Source organism: Stenella coeruleoalba (genome assembly GCF_951394435.1).
Source record: "Stenella coeruleoalba genome assembly, chromosome: 7".
NCBI classification, from domain to species: Eukaryota; Metazoa; Chordata; class Mammalia; order Artiodactyla; family Delphinidae; genus Stenella; species Stenella coeruleoalba.
This window is the reverse complement of record NC_137153.1, coordinates 77,356,970-77,371,071: the sequence shown is the minus strand read 5'-3', so window position 1 is coordinate 77,371,071 and position 14,102 is coordinate 77,356,970. Positions and strand designations below refer to the sequence as shown.

The window sequence follows — 14,102 nt, the reverse complement described above, 5'->3', positions numbered from 1 at the left end:
TGTCTCTGTGTTTTCTTTTTTGTTTTGCCCTACCCAGGTAATGGGAAGTTTCTTGCCTTTTGGGAAGTCTGAGGCTTTCTGCCAGCATTCAGTAGGTGTTCTGTAGGAGTTGTTCCACATGTAGATGTATTTTGATGTATTTGTGGGGAAGAAGTTTATCTCCACGTCTTACTCTTCCGCCATCTTAAAGGTCCTCCCTGTTATATTTTCTTTCACAGTATTTTAGTGTTTAACCCTATAATTATATAAAAGCATAATTCCATTAATTACTTTGTAGGTTTGTGAATTTTGTTTTGCCTTTCAGCAGCGTACTATCACTATGTCCAATCTTTGACTCCCAGTTTTTCTTAGTGTAATATTTCTTACCATAACTTCTCTTTTTATTAGTATTAAACTTAAGCAGATATTTACTAACATTGACTCAGAAATGCTTTGCGTTCTTTCATGGCTGGCTGTATTCTGTCCCTTAAAAAGAGTTCATGGGAACATTGTTCCCTCAGTTCTTGCGTGTGTACTTAAGACTGTTTGTTCCTTTTGTATTAGAATGAAAATTTAGCCAAGAAGAGAATTCTTCTTTTTTTTTCTTTAAAATTGTAGGTATTGCCTCACTGACTTCTAGCTTTTAACGTTGCTGTTGTTAAGTCACAGGACAGACTGATTTTTATCTTATAAATGCCTTTATTGTTATTATATTTAGAATCCTTGAAATATAAAACTTTCTTTCATTGAAGTATGACAAATTTAGTAGGCTAGGGGAAAATTCATTAGTCTGATCATTCTGGATTAATTTTCTGAGTGTCATGGTGACCTCTTCAATATACAATCAATTCTTCTTTTAAAGACCTTTTTTTTTTTTCCTGACCAGGGATTGATCCTGGGCCCATGGCTGTGAAACCACCAAGTCCTAACCATTGGACTGTCAGGGAATTCCATCTTTAAGTACTTGCTCATTTATATTATTCCCATTTTTTTTCATGGATTCCAATTATACATTTAAAGAATCTCTTTTGGCATCTTTCATACCTATCATTTTCTCTAATTTATTTATTTATTTACATCACTTCCTATTTATTTATTTATTAGTAGTAGTATTTTTTTAATATTTTTATTGGAATATAATTGCTTTACAATATAGTGTTAGCTTCTGCTGTATAACAAAGTGAATCAGCTATACGTATACATATATCCCCATATCCATTCCCTCTTGCATCTTCCCCCCATCTTCCCTATCCCACCCCTCTAGGGGGTCACAAAGTACTGAGCTGATCTCCCTGTGCTATGCAGCTGCTTCCCACTAGCTATTTTCTCTAATTTTTAAATTCTCTATTTTTGTTTCATTTTCAAAACCTGATTTCTTTATTGTTCTCTGTGTTATTCATTGTATTGTTAGCACTATACTTTTGCTTTTACCAGTTTAATCTTAAATGTGACATTTCATTTTTCCATTTCTCAAGGTCTACTAAATTATATTTTGAATCATTATGTTGTGTTTTATCTCTTCCTTGAGTTTTTTTAATTCTGATTTCTGTTTTTCTTCCATAGTGACTATCATTATTATTATAAATTATTTAAGTTTTCTCCACAGCATGGCAACACTTTTCTCTGAGAATTCTACACTAAGCATTTGCTTTTACTTTTTTCTTTTTTTATTAAAAAAAATTCCTGCTGAAGGAATTAAGTTTTCTTACACAAGCCGTTTTGAAGGGTATTTGTGTACGCAGAGACTAGGGACAAATTCTAAGCCAATGAAATTTTCTTTGAGACCTGGGTTACTGTGTTGCTTCTTTTAGTCTTTCCTTCTCCATTAACCATGAAGATGGGGAGCTGAAGATGTATTTTTTTGTACATTTTTTTAAATTAATAAACTATTTTTAGGTTCACAGCAAAATGGAGCAGACACTGCAAGGAGTTCCCATATATTCCCTGTCTCCACACCTGCACAGCCTCTCCTACCACTGTCAGCATCCCCCACTAGAATGGTGCATTTGTTACCATTGATGACCCACATTAGCACATCATTATCATCCAGACTCTGTGGTTTACATTAGGGTTCACTCTTGGTGTTGTACATTTTATGAGTTTTGACAAATGAATAATAACATATATCCATCATTTTAGTATCATACAGAATAGTTTTAGCACCCTAAAAATCCTCTGTGCTCTGCCTATTCATCTTTACGTCTCTCCAACCCCTGGTAACCACTGATATTTTTACTGTCTCCATAGTTTTGCCTTTTCAGATTGGCTCCTTTCACTTAACAATATGCATTTAGGTTACTCCATGTTTTTTCATGGCTTGATAGTTCACTTCTTTTTGGCACTGAATAATATTCCACTCTCCAGATGTACCACAGTTTATTTATTCATTCACCTAACGAAGGACATCTTGGTTGCTTCTAAGTTTTGCCAATTTTGAATAAAGCTCCTACATACATCCATGTCCATGTTTTTGTGTGAACATAACTTCTTAACTCCTTTGGGTGAAGACCAAGGAATGCAAGTACAGAAATGATAATAAGAGTATGTATAGTTTTCTAAGGAACTGCCAAACTGGCTTCCAAAGTGGCTGAAAAATTACAAGCTCAATCAAAAAAAAAGAAAAACCTATCAAAATGTATTTGTAAAATATAGAATAGTATTTATTATTCAAAGGAAAATAACATTTATTCATAGTCATCCTATTTTCTTCAAATAGAAAGCTAAATTATTTATCCTGCATACTCAATCTGTAGGGGAAATTAATTTGAAAATTGGAGAACATAGAGACACAAACATTTAGTTCCATTTTAAGGGTAATTTATTTGTAGAGATTTAGCTTTTCCAAACATTAGTATTAATCTTTTTATATTTAAAAAGTACTTCATCATTTTTTATAACTTATTTCTCATCTGAAACATATGGACCACCCAAAAAAACAACTGAAAAAAACCACTCCCTTTATTTTCGGTTTTATTTGTGCCAGTTCTGCAATTAATTTTGTAAAGCTAGCAAGGCTCCTATAATTCTATTAGGCATATAATATTTGTATTAAACCCCTCCACATTTAATAATGTCAAAATTCCATTGAAATGTTTAACTCTTACTTATTCTTATGGCGCCAATCCAATGCAAAACATGCAAACTTAAATAAATGGAGAGGAATGAAACTAACCTTTTAAAATACCATTTATATGCCAGGCATTCTTCTTGCCTGCAAATACTGTATTTCCTTCTTCCAACAATTCTGCAAGGTAAGGATTGTAACCCTATTTTGTAAGTGAGAAAATAAAAGTTCAGAGTATTTGGTAAAACTAAAACTGTCCAACTTCAGTGGGTGGTCTTTCTTATTACTTCAATATACTGTATTCCCAACAGCAGTAAAACACACTCCAAATTCCTTCACTAACTAAGGACATCAAACAAAATGACCCTGAAATATGTGTCTGAAACGTTTTGTGTTCACTAGTCGGTGGTAGTGTCCAGCAATGGGTGAAACATGGTCTTTTAACCAAGGTGAACACTGGTTATGAAACAGGATCTGCCTCTTACAAGAAGTATGTATGACTTTATTTCCTCTTCTACAAAATGCAGGTAGTAATAACTACCTTGAACTGTTTTCATGAAAATTGCCAACAATTCATTTTAATCATGTAACGTTTTTGTTGAAACACTATGGTTTAAATAAATACTATCTTGTAATATAAGAAATTATACCAGTTTCAACTGTACAAATTTTTATTTGTCCTATGCTACTAATCTAATTTGTCTGACTGCTAAAATGCAAAGGTGTTGTACAAATATGAAGGTAGTTAGATTTTAGTAATTCTAACTTCATCAAAAAAGTAATGCAAGGGGTCATTTTTTCCCCCAAGAACAGTTCTTTTTCCATTTTCTTTTTTTTCCCCTGCCTATTTGCTTGAAGTCAAAAGGAGGGAGAACCGGTGAACTAATAACTATGCTCTGTGTCCCTCTTTTTGAATTTATTAATTTCTCTTTTAGTTATTTTATAAAATGGGATTTCATGATATTTTGTTTGAATAAAGAGCTCCTTAGCCAACAGACAAACAACAAACATAGGCTTTCTCAAACCTTCCTAGCTTATGGATACATAAAATTAGGTCCAGGGAAAATGGAGCACAAATGTAGATAATATGGACCCAAGGTCATAACAGAATCAGGTCTAAGATGTACTTATGTCTAGGGAATTTCAGTGGTATTTTAGTCAAAATTTATATTTATTAATTTAATTAAGTTTTTGAATTTTATTTAATTTTTTTTATACAGCAGATCATTATTAGTCATCAATTTTATACACATCAGTGTATACATATCAATCCCAAACGCCCAATTCATCACACCAGCATCCCCACCCCACCACCACTTTCCCCCTTGGTGTCCATATGTTTGTTTTCTACATCTGTGTCTCAATTTCTCCCCTACAAACCAGTTCATCTGTACCATTTCTCTAGGTTCCACATGTATGCGTTAATATGCGATATTTGTTTTTATCTTTCTGACTTACTTCACTCTGTATGACAGTCTCTAGATCCATCCACATCTCTACAAATGACCCAGTTTCATTCCTTTTTATGGCTGAGTAATATTCCATTGTATATATGTACCACATCTTCTCTATCCATTCATCTGTTGATGGGCATTTAGGGTACTTCCATGACCTGACTATTGTAAATAGTGCTGCAGTGAACATTGGGGTGCAGGTGTCTTTTTGAACTATGGTTTGCTCTGGGTATGTGCCCAGTAGTGGGATTGCTGGGTCATATGGTAATTGTATTTTTAGTTTTTTAAGGAACCTCCATACTGTTTTCCATAGTGGCTGTATCAATTTACATTCCCACCAACAGTGCAAGAGGGTTCCCTTTTCTCCACACCCTCTCCAGCATTTGTTGTTTGTAGATTTTCTGATGATGCCCATTCTAACTGGTGTGAGGTGATACCTCATTGTAGTTTTAATTTGCATTTCTCTAATAATTAGTGATGTTGAGCAGCTTTTCATGTGCTTCTTGGCCATCTGTATGTCTTCTTTGGAGAAATGTCTACTTAGGTCTTCTGCCCATTTTTGGATTGGGTTGTTTGTTTTTTTAATATTGAGCTGCATGAGCTGTTTATATATTTTGAAGAATAATCCTTTGTCTGTTGATTCATTTCCAAATATTTTCACCCATTCTGAGGGTTGTCTTTTCATCTTGTTTATGGTTTCCTTTGCTGTGCAAAAGCTTTTAAGTTTCATTAGGTCACATTTGTTTACTTTTGTTTTTATTTCCATTACTCTAAGAGGTGGATCAAAAAAGATCTTGCTGTGATTTATGTCATAGAGTGTTCTTCCTATATTTTCCTCTAAGAGTTTTATAGTGTCCGGTCTTACATTTAGGTCTCTAATCCATTTTGAGTTTATTTTTGTGTATGGTGTTAGGGAGTGTTCTAATTTCATTCTTTTACAGGTAGCTGTCCAGTTTTCCTGGCACCACTTATTGTCTTTTCTCCATTGTATATCCTTGCCTCCTTTGTCATAGATTAGTTGACCATAGGTGAGTGGGTTTATCTCTGGGCTTTCTATCTTGTTCCATTGATCTGTGTTTCTGTTTTTGTGCCAGTACCATATTGTCTTGATTACTGTAGCTTTGTAGTATAGTCTGAAGTAGGGAGTCTGATTCCTCCAGCTCTGTGTATTTCCCTCAAGACTGCTTTTGCTATTTGGGGTCTTTTTTGTCTCCATACACATTTTAAGATTTTTTGTTTTAGTTCCGTAAAAAATGCCATTGGTAATTTGATAGGGATTTCATTGAATCTGTAGATTGCTTTGGGTAGTATAGTCATTTTCAAAATATTGATTCTTCCAATCCAAGAACATGGTGTATCTCTCCATCTTTTGGTATCATCATTAATTTCTTTCATCAGTGTCATAGTTTTCTGCATACAGGTCTTTTGTCTCCCTAGGTAGGATTATTCCTAGGTATTTTATTCTTTTTGTTGCAATGGTAAATGGGAGTGTTTCCTTAATTTCTCTTTCAGATTTTTCATCATTAGTATATAGGAATGCAAGAGATTTCTGTGCATTAATTTTGTATCCTGCAACTTTACCAAATTAATTGATTAGCTCTAGTAGTTTTCTGGTGGCATTTTTAGGATTCTCTATGTATAGTATCATGTCATCAGCAAACAGTGACAGTTTTACTTCTTGTTTTCCAATTTGTATTCCTTTTATTTCTTTTTCTTCTCTGATTGCTGTGTCTAGGACTTCCAAAACTATGTTGAATAATAGTGGTGAGAGTGGATATCCTTTTCTCATTCCTGATCTTAGAGGAAATGCTTTCAGTTTTCCTACATTGAGAATGATGTTTGCTGTGGTGTTTCATACATGGCTTTTATTATGTTGAGGTAGGTTCCCTCTATGCCCACTTTCTGGAGAGTTTTTATCATAAATGTGTGTTGAATTTTGTCAAAAGCTTTTACTGCATCTATTGAGATGATCATATGGTTTTTATTCTTCATTTTGTTAATATGGTGTATCACATTGATTGATTTGTGTATATTGAAGAATCCTTGCATCCCTGGGATAAATCCCACTTGATCATGGTGCATGATCCTTTTATCCCTGGGATAAATCCCACTTAATGATGGTGTATGATCCTTTTAATGTGTTGTTGGATTCTGTTTGCTAGTATTTGGTTGAGGATTTTTGCATCTATATTCATCAGTGGTATTGGTCTGTAATTTTCTTTTTTTGTAGTATCTTTGTCTGGTTTTGGTATCAGGGTGATGGTGGCCTCTCAGAATGAGTTTGGGAGTGGTCCTTCCTCTGCAATTTTTGGACGAGTTTGAGAAGGATGGGTGTTAGCTGTTCTGTAAATGGTTGAAAGAATTCACATGTGAGGCCATCTGGTCCTGGACGTCTGTTTGTTGGAAGATTTTTAATCACTGTTTCAATTTCATTTCTTGTGATTGGTCTGTTCATATTTTCTGTTTCTTCCTGGTTCAGTCTTGGAAGGTTATACCTTTCTAAGAATTTGTCCATTTCTTCCAGGTTGTCCATTTTATTGGCATAGAGTTGCTTGTAGTAGTCTCTTATGACGCTTTGTATTTCCATGGTTTCCATTGTAACTTCTCCTTCTTCATTCCTAATTTTATTGATTTGAGTCCTCTCCCTCTTTTTCTTGATGAGTCTGGCTAATGGTTTATCCATTTTGTTTATCTTCTCAAAGAACCAGGTTTTAGTTTTATTGATCTTTGCTATTGTTTTCTTTGTGTCTATTTCATTTATTTCTGCTCTGATCTTTATGATTTCTTTCCTTCTGCTAACGTTGGGGTTTGTTTGTTCTTCTTCCTCTAGTTCCTCTAGGAACAAGGTTAGATTGTTTACTTGAGATTTTATTTGTTTCTTGAGGTAGGCTTATATAGCTATAAACTTCCCTCTTAGAACTGCTTTTGTGGCATCCTATAGGTTTTGGATCGTCGTGTTTTCATTGTCATTTGTCTATAGGTATATTTTAATTTCCTCTTTGATTTCTTCAGTGAGCTCTTGGTTATTTAGTAACGTATTGTTTAGCCTCCATGTTTTTGTGCTTTTTACATTGTTTTCCCTGTAATTGATTTCTGATCTCATAGCGTTGTGGTCGGAAAAGATGCTTGATATGATTTCGTATTCTTAATTTTACTGAGGCTTCATTTGTCACCCAAGATGTTATCTATCCTAGAGAATGTTCTGTGTGCACTTGAGAAGAAAATGTAATCTGCTAGTTTTGGATGGAATATCCTGTAAATATCAATTAAATCTATCTGGTCTAATGTGTCATTTAATGCTTGTGTTTCCTTATTCATTTTCTGTGTGGATGATCTGTCCATTGGTGTAAGTGAATTGTTAAAGTCCCTCACAGTTATTGTGTTATTGTCAGTTTCCTCTTTTATAGCTGTTAGCAGTGGCCTTATGTATTGAGGTGCTCCTATGTTGGGTGTATATATATGTATAATTGTTATATCTTCCTCTTGGATTGATCCCTTGATCATCGTGTAGTGTCCTTCCTTGTCTCTTGTAACATTCTTTATTTTAAAGTCTATTTTATCTGATGTGAGTATTGCTACTCCAGCTTTCTCTTGATTTCCATTTCATGGAATATCTTTTTCCATCCCCTCACTTTCAGTCTGTATGTGTCCTTACATCTGAAGTGGGTCTCTTGTAGACAGCATATATATGGGCTTGTTTTGTATCCATTCAGTAAGCCTGTGTCTTTTGGTTGGAGCATTTAATCCATTCACGTTTAAGGTAATTATCATATGTATGTTCCTATTAGCATTTTCTTAATTGTTTTCGGTTTGTTTTTGTAGGTCCTTTTCTTCTCTTGTGTTTCCCACTTAGAGAACTTCCTTTAGCATTTGTTGTAAAGCTGGTTTGATGGTGCTGAATTCTCTTAGCTTTGCTTGTCTGTAAAGCTTTTGTTTTCTCCTTTGAATGTGAATGAGATCCTTGCTGGGTAGTGTATTCTTGTTTGTATGTTCTTCCCTTTCATCACTTTAACTATATCTTGCCACTCCCTTCTGGCTTGTAGAGTTTCTACTGAGAAATCAGCTGTTAACCTTATGGGATTTCCCTTGTATGTTATTTGTCATTTTTCCCTTGTTGCTTTCAATAATTTTTCTTTGTCTTTAATTTTTGTCAATTTGAATCCTGTGTGTCTCTGTGTATTTCTCCTTGGGTTTATCCTCCCTGGGACTCTGCACTTCCTTGATTTCGCTGGCTATTTCCTTTCCTATGTTTAGGGAAGTGTTAGACTGTAATTTCTTCAAATATTTTCTCGGGTCCCTTCTCTCTCTCTTCTCTTCTGGGACCCATATAATGTGAATGTTGGTGCATTTAATATTGTCCCAGAGGTCTCTTAGGCCATCTTCTTTTCTTTCATTAATTTTTATTCTGTTCTGTGGCAGTGAATTCTACCACCCTGTATTCCAGGTCACTTATCCGTTCTTCTGCCTCAGTTATTCTGCTATTGATTCCTTCTAGTGTATTTTCATTTCAGTTATTGTATTTTTCATCTTTGTTTGTTTATTCTTTAATTCTTCTAGGTGTTTATTCTTTTATTCCTCTAGGTCTTTGTTAAACATTTCTTGCATCTTCTCGATCTTTGCCTCCATTTGACTCCATTTGACTCCAAGGTCCAGGATCATCTTCACTATCATTATTCTGAATTCTTTTTCTGGAAGGTTGCCTATCTCCACTTCGTTTAGTTGTTTTTCTAGGGTTTTATCTTGTTCTTTCATCTGGTACATAGCTCTCTCCCTTTTCATTTTGTCTGTCTTTCTGTGAATGTGGTCTTTGTTCCACAGGCTGCAGGGTTGTAGTTCTTCTTGCTTCTGCTGTCTGCCCTCTGGTGGATGAGGGTATCTAAGAGGTTTGTGCAAGTTTCCTGTTGGGAGGGACTGGTGGTGGGTAGAGCTGACTGGTGCTCTGCTTGGCAGAGCTCAGTAAAACTTTAATCCACTTGACTGCTCATGGGTGGAGCTGGGTTCCCTCGCTGTTGGTTATTTGGCCTGAGGCAACCCAACACTAGAACCTACCTGGGCTCTTTGGTGGTGCTAATGGCAGACTCTGGGAAGGCTTACACCAAGGAGTACTTCGCAGAACTTCTGCTGCCAGTGTCCTTGTCCCCACGGTGAGCCACAACCGCCACCTGCCTCTGCAGGAGACCCTCCAACACTAGCAGGTAGGTCTGGTTCAGTCTCCCTTGGGCTCAGTGCTCCTTCTCCTGGGTCCCGATTTGCACACTACTTTGTGTGTGCCCTCCAAGAGTGGAGTCTCTTTCATCCCGTCGAAGTCCTGCAATCAAATCCCCTAGCCTTCAAAGTCTGATTCTCTAGGAATTCCTCCTCCCGTTGCCAGACCCCCAGGTTGGGAACCTGACGTGGGGCTCAGAACCTTCACTCCAGTGGGTGGACTTCTGTGGTATAAGTGTTCTATAGTCTGTGAGTCACCCACCCAGCAGTTATGGGATTTGATTTTTCTGTGATTGCACCCCTCCTACAATCTCATCGTGGCTTCTCCTTTGTCTTTGGATGTGGGGTATATTTTTGGTGAGTTCCAGTGTCTTCCTGTCGATGATTGTCCAGCAGCTAGTTGTGATTCTGGTTTTCTCGCAAGAGGGAGTGAGAGCACGTCCTTCTATCTGCCATCTTGGTTCCTAATCTAGTCCAAATTTATAATACAGAGTTTGATCAGTTACTAGATAAGAGGCTTGAATGCAAAATAAGTTGTATCTCCTGCTTACCCCCTAAAGTGTTCCCTACAATAACTGAAATTCCGGAAATTTGACATTTATGTATGTGAACAACCCCTCTTTGAAAATTCAAATCCTCTGTAAGGATAACCAAAGTTGTAATCATAATTGTAAAATTAATATCAGATTGTTTTCCTTCTACAACCACTCTGGAGGAAATGGATCTTCAATTGAATAAGGTCTGAAGAGGTAAAGGTAAATTTGAAGTACATAGAACTGGTGTAGAAGACAAGCTTAGATGGGGCCTTACATTGAGAAGCTCTAGAACAGTAGAGAGCATCCAGTGATACTAGGACCTTTGTCTAGGTTTGAGGAAAGATGCCAAATAGCAGAGGGAAAAATCAAAGATGAGATTCTTTCACTTGTAGCTCTGCTTTAGGTACACATGGGTTGTAGTGAATTAGAGAAGTGCTTTCCTGGAAAGTGTGTTAGACTCAGTTCTTGGGTACAACCTCCAGAGAATATGATTTTGTAGATGATATGAATGACCATGCTTTGAGCTCCAGTGAATTAGAACATAGGCAGAAAACTCGAGAATTGTGGGTCTCAAACCTGGATGTACGTTAGAATCACCCAGGGAGCTTAGAAAACTTCTTCTGACCACTTCCTCAGAGATTCTGACTTAATTGTTCATGATGGATAAAGGGAATTCATACTTTGAAAAGTTCTACCAGGTGATTAGCATGTGCACCAAGTTTGAAAACTACTGGAAGGACAACACCAGAAGGGCACATAGTGTTTCAATATAAATGACTGCAGTTGGCCCTTTAGAGTAAAACTAACTGTAGAGTGCTAACAGGCAAGCAGTCACTATCCTGTTACAGCTGATTATTTCTATGAGGGTAGGCGGACTCTGTGCTGATCTTTATGTTGTTTTGAAAGAAGATTAAAATAAAATATTTTGAGAAATCTCTAAATATTCATATATTGACAACCATTTCAAATAAACTTTAAACTACCATATGGGTAAAAGATAAAATGTTTATGACCAAATATAGCCCACAGGACACAGGTTATAAACTTTTGATTCAGAGAATTTCCAAGCAAATTGTCTGTTGGTTCTAATTAGTGTACAGATAGGGTGTGGGTTTTTCATGTAGAATGACATCTAGCTCTTAAAAACAAATTGGAGTTACAATTATGTTGAAAGAATGATCTCTTCTGTATTTGGTTGAAGGAGGTAACCCGAATTAGAATGGCTTGAAAATGTTAAATAACTACCCAAATATGATGAATTATTATTATTTTGCAATAAGAGGTTCCAAGATTTGAAAAATATTTGAAAATAAAATTTATTGTTTTGGGCTCTAACAATGTCTCACCAGTATAGATAAAGCTTTATTAAATTGGATCATTCAACAACTTATTTTGCCTTTATATCTATCCAGAATTTTAGATTGCACTCTAACTGTAGGATATATTCTGTCCCACAACTAATCAATTCATAGATAACTGTGTCCTAAAATACTATACATTTCATAATTATAAAAATTTCATGCTGTGTGTGTTTAAATTTGCAGTGCTATAAATGATGATAACTCAACTAAAATATTATTAAAATTAAATATGTAAAGTTAAAAAGAACTCTAAACAAAACATTTTGTTTATACTGTTAGAGCATCTGTTAGTCTAACAGACCCTTCTGTGTAATTATTGATGAGGTCTATATAACAGCTCTCTTACTGCTAAATTAACTGGATTTTTAAAAAAATACAGCAAATCTGTAATTGAAATATGTTTCAGAATTTTCACACACATGTGATGCAAAATGAATGTATCATTCAAACATAGGCATAAAATGAAGATGAATCAGAAATCATTCCATACCATAATGAATACATCAAAAAATGTCTTCTTCCTTTTTACCTAGCATCACATTATGATTCTAATACAGTAGGTGAAATGGAGACTCAAGTATTTCCAAGGTGGAAGGGCTATAAAATGATTTTACATAACATTAACACACATTTTATACTATTTTTATACATTTTACATATCCTCTAGATCCCTTAGTTTTAACAGGGATGTTATAACAGAGACTCCATTTCTTCAATCAGCAACATATGACCCTGACAGTTACCATACTTCTGTGTACATTCTCAAAATGCAAATCAAAACAAAAAGGAAGCTACAACTGCCAACAGTGACTTACAGCAGGGGTCAAAAAGTCAAATGCGTACAGGGGACAAGCAGGTGACTTAAATGAGGAGAGCAGGCCAGAAATACATGCCCTGTCTATAGGTAGAGTAGCTCTTCAGATATAGCTAATGGCTGTCATGAACAATTGTAGGTCCTGTGTTGTAATAGATTGTTCAACAGAAGCCAGAAATCTGGATTTTTTCAGGGAAAATGTTCTGCTTTTTAAATATTTCCAATCTGTAGAAATGCCTTTATGACATTGTATAAACCAAACAAAGTATCTCTGTGCAACATCAATCTCTGGCATAAAGGGGTAGAGATGACAACTAAGGAAACTGAGATAAAATTCTTACCATGGTTGTATTACAAAAAACACATATTGGACAAGTCGTATACATACAAATGCCTGTGTGCACAGACACAACTTCCTCACTGAAAATTTGCCAGCAGAAGGTTGTTAAATGTAAATGAGTATAAGGGGCTGGACGCTGTGGTAATAAGGAACTTTTCATTCATTCATTCATTCATTCATTCATTCTGCAAATATTTACCAGGCCCTGTTCTAGGTGCTAGGAATATAGTATTAAAAACATGGTCTTTTTCCCTTGGAGTTTATACCCCAGGGAGGATATAGCCAAATAAATACACATTTGATATGTGTTAAAACTAAAGCATCATGCAGTACGTGCTATCAAAAATATTTAGCTATGTAAGTTATAGGATTGTCACTTGGAAGGTTTATGAAAAAGAATGTTTAGTTCTTCTTCTACTTATTCTGTAAAGAAAAAAAGAAAAAGAGTTCTTAATTATTTTAGCTTGTTTATTTCATGGGTAAAAAACAGACATTATTAAATCATACAGACAAAGTAGAATGGGGAATTATTGTTTAATGTCTAGGATTTCAATTTTCCAAGATGAAAAAAGTTCTTGACATGGATAATGGTAATGGTTATACAACAACATAAATGTGCTTAAACCCACTAAACTGCAAATTTAAAAAATGGTTAAGATGGTAAATTTTATATTATGTGTATTTTACCACAATAAAAAAATTGGGGAACAAAATAAAAAAAACAGGTGAGGGCCAGAATTTGGCCTTCGGGCTGTAGTTTACTGACCCCTGACTTATTGTATACCCATCTGGGTTATCTGATTCTGATCTGGCTTGCTTTTGAGCTACCTTACAGTCTGTAAGTTGCAGATAACTGATAGTAATGCAAAATAATTATTTTCTAAACATGGAAAATAAATTATGTCCAGTGGAGATTCAGTTGATTTCCTTCTCCGCCATGGACAAAATCATTTTCATGTCCATTTGCAAGTTTAATTTCAATATTCCTTTACTTCCTGTAAATTTGCATTTCTCTAACTTTTCATTTGAACTGCTTATAACATCTAAAACAGGTACCTCACATAATCAGTTAAAATCTTTAATACGTGGGGTTTTTTTAATAGCTGTATGTCTTATGATTTTACCTTTTTTTGGAAAATTATCCATTAATAGTGTGCATATTGTTGATACCTGTTTCTTTGAAGTGGAAGGAGTTGTATTGCTATCAAATTATATAATTATGTGGTTGTTCATTATAATTTCTTTCCAGGAATATTTGTTGAATGAACCATTTTATCCAAAAAATAAGATTGTGTTTTCACTTAAAAATAGACTAAAAATAGACAATTTTTTTAAAAAAATGTGTGTTG

At 35.1% G+C, this 14,102-nt stretch overlaps 1 protein-coding gene across 2 annotated transcripts in view; it reads left to right on the top strand.

The window, feature by feature from the left end:
- The window catches only part of LOC307189672 (uncharacterized protein), a 568,050-nt gene that overhangs the window by 8,666 nt on the left and 545,282 nt on the right, over positions 1-14,102 (top strand). The gene's annotated exons all lie outside the window — the stretch shown is intronic.